The following is an 8259-nucleotide window of genomic DNA, read 5'->3' as shown; positions in this document are numbered from 1 at the left end:
GTGTCACAACAGAGAGCTTTTTAAAGCTGCTTCTGCACCTTAGGGTGTCACTACCGAGTGCCCTGGAGGCTCTGAAGTTCTGGAAGCTTCCCTGTCCCTTACTGCCAAGCCTCCCTGTCTCCTGCAGCTGCCGGGGCTGGTGGACTACAGGAAGGGAGCTCCCAGGCTGAAGGCACAGGCTCGAGACTTTAGCATCCTTGGGGACCCCACCTTTCCTTACCTTAGGTGAATTGCACCATGACCCTGTCCTTAGATTTCCCAAGAGGATCTAAAAGATTCCAGAATCCCAGGGTTTGAACTTGTGTCATCCAAGGAGCTCAAGCACTCACTCATATGGTAAGTCCAGCGCTCTTGTTCACCCGGGACTGGGTGGAGAAGGATTGAGGGAGAAGCATCTGGCCTGACTGCAAATAGTATAGGGTTTCTTTTGGGGGTAATGGAAATGTTCTAGAATTAGATTGCGGTGATGGTTGCATAACATAGCAAGAATACTAAAACCCACCAAATTATATGCTTTAAAACGGTGCATTTAATGTTATGGGAATTACATTTCAATAAAAAGAAAATAGGTAAAAAGAAAGAAAGCAAACATTTGCCCAGGTTAAGAGCAACAGGTTCTGAGAATGAAGTTCCCCTTCCATCTGTGTTCAGCGCAGGTGGGCTCAGGAGACCAGCATACTCACGATGCCTCACTTAGACCTCTGTTGCCCAAACCTTACACTGCAGGGCAAAGCTACCACTATGGACCCTTTGGGAAACCAGCGTGTTCACTGTATGACACAGAGTTACTTTTGCATCCTGATGTACTTTGGGGTCCCAGGCGTGGAACCTGATTTCATACATGATGTGGCAGATACTGGTGGCTGCCTACCCAATCCCCAGTCCCCTGTTCTTCCTTACTAAACAGTACCCTTGCTTTTATTCTAGGCATCAATGCCCTTAGCTAAAAGACTACATTTCCCATTGGCCAAGGGTTGCCAATGAGCATGAAGCTGCAGGCCCTTGGGTGGGGCTTCCAGGAAAGCTCTTTTAAAGGGGGTCAACTCACTAAAGGCCCCTCTCTCTTCTTTGCCTTCCCTCCTTCCTGTCTGGGACACAAATGTGATGGCTGGAGCTCTAGCAGCTATCTTGGATCATGAGATGAGACAACTTTGAGGATGGAAACCATGGGTAAATATGATGGAACATAAAGATGGAAGAATTTGGACGAATGGAGTGGCCATATCAATCTTGGACTTCCAAACTTTAACCCTTTTTTTCCCCTAAAAAACCCAAACCTTTATTTCAAATGTTAATCAGGGTTCAGTCACCTGTTGCTGCATAACAAGCCACACCAAAGCCAGAGGTTTAAAATAAGAGACCACATATTTGACTCATGAATCTACAGATTGGGTATTTGGACTAGATTGGGAATTTTGGCTAGGCTCAGCGGGGCAGTTCTTCTGGCCTCAGCCTGAGTCTCTTCTGCACCTGCAGTTGGACTCAGAGGGTTGGCTGAGTGTCAGCTGGGGACCTTGGTTCTCTTGGACATGTCTTATCCTTCATGGGTCTCTCATGTCCCTCTGGCATATTAGCCTGGCATGATCTCATGGCAAGCCTGAGGTGACGGCATAAGCAAATACAATCAAGACAACAACTGCAAGCATATGGAACCTCTTGAGACCTAAGTATAGAGCTGGCAGCCTATTGCTTTTGCTACGTTTGTTGGCTAAGGCCAGTTGCAAGGCTGTCCAGAGCTAGGCCGTGTGGAAACCACAAAGTCCCAGGATAATAGAGGGTGGCTATGCAGAAGCCATTCATTGGAGGCACTGGAAACTTTAACTCCCTGTGATTTAAGCCATTTATTTGGATTTACTGTTACATGCAGTGAAAATTATCTGAAACAACACACCTGCATTTGAGCACCTCGTCATTCCCAGGAGGTTCAGGCAGCTAAATGCTTTTCTTCCCTTGCAGTTGAGGAAGAGGAAGAGCAAGAGTGAGAAGTCAGTTAGCTTCTCTGGACTTGTCTTTCCTCATCCACCAGATGGAGGAGTTGAACCCAATGACCTGGATGTTCTTGGTGGGTTGAATGAAGCTGCATGTGGTGGCAGGCGGTCTTCTGTGATGCATGGGGAGCGGTGGCTCACGCCTGTAATCCCAGCACTTTGGGAGGCTGAGGTGGGCGGATCACCTGAGGTTGGGAGTTCGAGACCAGCCTGACCAACATGGAGAAACTCTGTCTCTACTGAAAATACAAAATTAGCTGGGCATGGTGGCACATGCCTGTAAGCCCAGCTCCTCGGAAGACTGAGGCAGGAGAATTGCTTGAATCTGGGAGGTGGAGGTTGTGGTGAGCCAAGATCGAGCCATTGCGCTCTAGCCTGGGCAACAAGAGCAAAACTCCATCTATAAAAAACCAAAAAACAAAAACACTGTTGAGTGGGTGAGTAGAGGAAACTTGCCCCTCAGAAAAGCACAGGTAGACTTGGAGGGGCGCAGACTGTGTGGTGTTTGTGACGGCTTCAGGGCTTCCCCCTTGCCACACAGCCACGGAGACACCACCTTGAGAACCACGGGCTTCCCTTGGCTGTGGTAAGTGGGCACAGAGCAGTAAGCTGCCCCCTGCTTTTCTGATTGGCAGGATATAGTTATTAAAACAGTCGGAGACGAAAGGTCACACACCCTTATTTCTACTGCTTTGTGTGTGTGTATGTGTGTGTGTGTGTGTGTGTGTGTGTGTGCAAGGACTTGGAATTAATAAAATTCTTGGCTGGGTTTGGTGGGTCATGTCTGTAATCCTGGTACTTTAGGAGGCCAAGGTGGGAGGATTGCTTGAGCCCAGGAGTTCAAGACCAGTGTGAGCAACATGGCAAAACCTGTCTCTACAAAATATAAAAAATTATATTTGATACAATTAAATTATTTATATGTATATTACTTATATTTATAATTATATATGTGTACTTATTATATTTATACTTATTACTATATTTATACTTATGTATTTATAATTATATAATTATGTAAGTAAATATATAAGTAAATATATATAAAATAATTTATAATTATACAAGTAATATAAGTAAAACAATTTTATTTATACTTATTTATATAAGTATATAAATTTATATAAATAAAATTATATTTATATAAGTATAAATTTATATAAGTGTGAATGTATTTATACTTATAATTTATACTTACATAATATAAGTAATTTTACATTATATAAATATGTTTTTTACATTAATTTTAATGTTTTTTACATTAATGTTTTTTACATTAGTTTTGTACATATAATTTTACATTATATAAATATAATTAAGCACTACAGGTATATTATAATGTAATTTAAGTATACATTATATACATTAAATAAGTATAATTAAGCACCTGTAGTCTCAGCTACTTGGGAGGCTGAGGAGGGAGGATTGCTTGAGCCTGGGAGGTTGAGGCTGCAGTGAGGCGTGATTGAGCCACTGCACTCCAGCCTAAGCGACAGAGTAAGGCCCTGTCTCAATAAAATAAAATAAAATAACATGCAATTCTTATTTCTTCTGCTTCGGAGGTGATGGAAGTTCACTCCTGCACACACCAGCTTGGCATCTTCTTTGCAATAGAAGCCCAACCGGGGAGGCTGCAAATGTTAGAATCCAATCTGTACTGACAGGTAAGTTTTGAGGCAGATTGAGAAAGCTCTTAAAATTGTCATCAGAAAATCTCAGTAGAGGGAGTACCGGGGAAGGAGGCAGCTGCAGCTGGGCCCCACATCGAGCTCCACGCACCTCTACCCACCTGCCAATTTTCCTCTCTCAGAGTAAAGAGCCTCTCCCCACCATGTATTTAGCTGCTTGGGATTTACTGATTAATTACGGCGCCTACCTCCAATTGGTCTCCTTAGCAACCACGTTAGCAGGGTCCCACTTGAAAAGCTGCTTCTTACTCAATGAGGGCAAACTCTCTTCATAGTTTAAAACACTTTAAAGTCAGAGCACAGTGGATTTTAAAGATAGAGAGACACACATGTTTCTTCACAACTTCGCATCAAAATAGATGGACTTTTGAACTATCGAGGGCAAGGCATTTTAGTAATCAGTAAGAGATAGGTTTAAAGGCAGAGTTGGGTGAATACAGTTTCAGTCGAATGGCCAGTGATTGCCTTTGCAAGTATAGGTTTTACTACCAGAGTATCCAGCCTAGTGCTGGGCTAGGGGATGTCAGAATGAAAGATATCCTGGCCAGGTGTGGTGGCTCATACGTGTAATCCCAGCACTTTGGGAGGCCGAGTTGTGTGGATCTCCTGAGGTCAGAAGTTCCAGACCAGCCTGATCAACATAGTGAAACCCCGTCTCTAAAAGTATAAAAAAATTAGCTGGGTGTAGTGGCGGATGCCTGTAATCCCAGTTACTCAGGAGGATGAGGCAGGAGAATCACTTGAACCTGGGTGGCAGAGGTTGCGGTGAACCAAGATCGTGCCATTGCACTTCAGCCTGGGCAACAAGAGCGAGACTCCGTCTAAACCAAAAAAAAAAAAAAAAAAAAAAAAAGAAAGATCCTTACCCTCAAGAAGCTGGCCCAGGGGACAAGTTAGATCAATGCATGGTGACCAACACATCATTTGCTATAGTGACTCAGACCATTTGAGAATGAGGGAGTGCATGATATGGTGCTAATTGTGGATCAGACTGGAAGTGAAAGAGAAGTTCAAGTGAGGAGAGTGAAATTCAAGAGAGGAGAACGATGTTCAAGGGATGTTTATCTTACGTTTTGAATGATGTGTTAAGATGTCGAGGACAAATGGCAGGTTCTGAGTGGGCAGGAGGGTGGTCGCTGGGCTTTAGCGCAGGTGACTAGCAGGATTAGGGGGTGTGTTAGTCTGCTGGGGCTGTCGCAACCAAGTGCCACTGACTGGGTGGCTTCAGCAATGGGAATGCATTTTCTCATAGTTCTCGAGGCTGGAATTCTGAGATCAAGTGTCAGCAAAGTTGATTTCTCCTGCAGCCTCACTCCTGGCCTTGGAGGTGGCCGTCTTCTCCCTGTGTCCTCACGTGGCTGTCTCTGTGTGCATCTGTGCCTTCATCTCCTCTTCTTTTAAGAGCACTGGGCCTATGGGATTAGGGCCACCCTAGTGACTTCATTTACCCTAAATCACCTCTTTAAAGCCCCTACCTCCAAATATGGTCACACTCTGAGGTGGGGTTAAGACTTCAGCGGAGGAATTTGGGGGAGGGGTGTACGGTTCACCCCATAACGGGGATAATGAAACTGTGCTCATCACATAAAGTGGATAGAATTCCAGGAAGGAAACTGAAGTTCACTGTGGCATGTGGGTGAATAATGTGCACGGGGCGTCCCTTCCACCCTCAGCCCCAAACCCAGGAGTTGGGATCCCCAACACTAAGGTGACAATGTGCCCCAGCGTTGCCATGTGACAATGTCCTGGGAAGCCCCATGCAGGTCCCATGACTACATCTTAAGAGTCGCATCAACACTAGAAGCTGTATCCTGAACCTTGAATGTTAAGATCAAAGAAACTTAAAAATTGCCATGCTCAGAATAAGAAGGCATCCAGGCGTCCAGGTCTCCAGGCGTCCCAGCACCCAGGCACTTCAGAAGCCTGATCACAGTCCCTGAAAAGCTTTGTAGGGTGGTGCAGTTGATCTGAATGCCATGGAGGGGTCCGACACCCTTCTCTTCCGTCTTTCAGAAACAGATGCATGTTCCACGTTGGAGAGCCAACCCCGCTTCATCTTGTCCCTCTATTAGTCACAGGTTTCGCAGGTTGGCTCATTTGCTCTCACAACCCCACTCTTTGCGGGGGCCCCTTGGGGCTCCAGCCCACATCTCCCTTTGGTCTTGGGTACCATAATTCCAGTGCCTTCGAGATGTTCTGGCTCAGATCTCACCTGGATGCTGACGAGGACGTTGTGATATCCCTGTTAGCAAAAACCCCCATCTGCACATTCGGTGCCGTGATGACATTCCCCCAGCCTCTCTCTTTTGTAACCTGAGCCATCTTTCTTCTTGCTCTTTCCCTCATCCTTTGTATTCAGGTATTCCCAAATGTAACCAGTTCCTCTCTATCACAGTTGGTCAGAGTTGCTAGCGTGCGCATGCCTCTCCGCGCTCTCTTTCTCTTTCTTCAATCTATCCCATACACAGCAGCCTACCTAATATTTTTTAAACGGTATTTTCCCTTTGCTTTAATACCTTGCTCCAGAATTCTAGTTTAAAGGCAAAGAATGATAGAAGTAGAAAGTAGTGAACCTGAACTCTAAAGACCAGTGGTTGAGTCCTGGCTTAGCCCCCACCTTGTCATGTGACTTTAGCCAAACCACGCCTGCTACCAGGGTCTTTTTGTAGAGATGGGGTCTCACTATGTTGCCCAGGCTGGTCTCAGCCTCCTGACCTCAGCAATTCTCCTGCCTCGGCCTCCCAAAATGTTGCGATTACAGGCATGGGCCGCAGCACCCAGCCTTGAATTCTTATTCTTTAAAATGGGTGTAGTGGCCAGGTGCAGTGGCTCATACCTGTAATCCCAGCACTCTGGGAGGCCAAGGCAGGAGGATCACTTGAGGCCAGAAGTTTGAAATCAGCCTGGACAACATAGTGAGACCCTATCTCTATGAAAACAGAAAAATAATAGGCATAATAATAGCTAACAATGGTGGTGTGAGAATTCATTCAGTTAATGTAAATGAAGGAGCTTTGAAAATTATAAAATAGACAAATACAAAATATAATGATTATTCCTCAAGGCCATCTGAAGTACAACCAACCCTTATGCCTAACTAAAAGTTGGCCTTTTCGTTTTGTAAGCTTACAGCATTTTTCTGGATGCTATGTCTGGACAATGGTTATTTCCAGATTTGCAGTTTGCACTGCAGAATGCACCTCGTGCTGTTCTCTGCTGGTACTCCACCCCACCTGTCCAGGAAAACTGGGAACTGCTGGAGGGAAGAAACTTACATTCTTTCTTATTTCTATGCAACTGAGCACAGTGCCAGGCACACTGAAGTCCATCAATTTCACATGCATGCATTGGGCACCTAATTCTTGTTGATATACAGAAGGCATGTATTAATGGGGAGCGGATTCAATATCACATCATAAAAATTCCTGCACTCAAAGAGCTCACAGTTGGGCTTGGAAGATGAGCTGCAAGAACTAAAAAGGTACAGATGGCATTTCTACTGTCAGCAAAAGACACCTGGGTGTTTAAGGGAAATGCATGTCCTCCAGCTGGGTTGGTGATAAAGGTTTGGCGGTTTGAGGACCGGCGAGACTGGATAGGCAGAGACGGGGAAAGTGTGAGAGTCAGCAGGCCAGGTGAGCTGGCCTAGAGGAGGCTTTGCAGGAGCTGCAGCAGCAGAGGCTGGAAATGCAGGCGGAGTGGGACCGTAGAAGGCCTTGAACAGTGGCCTCAATGGCTTACGCTTCACCCAGTGGGGATTAGTAGGGCATTGGGAAGACATTGAATGCTTCTGTGGAGCGGAGTGATGCTAGGCAGTGTTTTAGGAGTGGTCAGCTAGGGCTGATACTAAATACTTATTGACTGGGGTGAGCGGGAGAGCCTCTGTAGGCGTTCATCTGTCTTTATGTGGCTGGTTCTGTGTGGATGACTGCAGCCTCAAAAGCCAGCTAGAAATAGACATACAAATGGTCCAGCAACGGCACTGAAAGCTTTCTATTTTCTCAGCAAATAGTGTCACATGAAAATCTCCGAATTCCTGGATGTTTCCTGTTTCTAGATCAGGAAATCTCATATCTCAAACCTCTCCTCACTGCCACCATTAGAGGCGTGACAGCCTGCCACGTTCTGAACCCGAGCTTAAACCTGAGAGTCCCTTCTTCCTGCCTCTGCCCTGCTCCTCATCAAAGAGTGTTGTATAAAGCTGGTGGAATGCCATTTGGCAAACTTGTGTTGTTGTTGATGCAAGATGACTAGCTTCCCAAAGCTCTTTTGTGGTTCTGGAAAAGGAAGATAGGAGATAGATTTTTTTTTTTTTTTTTGAGAAAGAAAATTGTTTTAGTCCTTTGCAAAGTAAAATAATGTCTAAGATTTCTAAGTTCAGGTCTTCCGTATCAATTAAATGACATTGCCAGAGCACCTTGTTGTAACTTTCTCCCTCCCCCAGGGATTCCCCCTCCCCCATGGCTTCCCCCTACCTTGCCTAGGCCTCTGGTGGCTACATAGAGACCCCCCACACACACGCATATGCACATGCACACATGCACACATGTACACAGCTAGTAGTTTCAGCGTCTCCCTCCCCC

The 8259-nt window shown here is 45.5% G+C and overlaps 1 long non-coding RNA gene across 1 annotated transcript in view; it reads left to right on the top strand.

Moving 5' to 3' along the window:
* The first annotated feature begins 49 nt into the window (after positions 1 to 49).
* Positions 50 to 8259, top strand: part of LOC116541310 — a 48247-nt gene continuing 40037 nt past the window's right edge. The window contains exons 1-3 of the long non-coding RNA XR_004264785.1: positions 50 to 1170; positions 1957 to 2062; positions 3551 to 3652. This is a non-coding gene — a long non-coding RNA (uncharacterized LOC116541310). The remainder of the gene's footprint in view (positions 1171 to 1956; positions 2063 to 3550; positions 3653 to 8259) is intronic.

This window comes from Sapajus apella, unplaced genomic scaffold (genome assembly GCF_009761245.1).
Source record: "Sapajus apella isolate SASKATOON/1434 unplaced genomic scaffold, GSC_monkey_1.0 scaffold150, whole genome shotgun sequence".
Taxonomy (NCBI): Eukaryota; Metazoa; Chordata; class Mammalia; order Primates; family Cebidae; genus Sapajus; species Sapajus apella.
The sequence above is the reverse complement of the archived record's forward strand: the minus strand, read 5'-3'. Positions and strand labels throughout refer to the sequence as shown.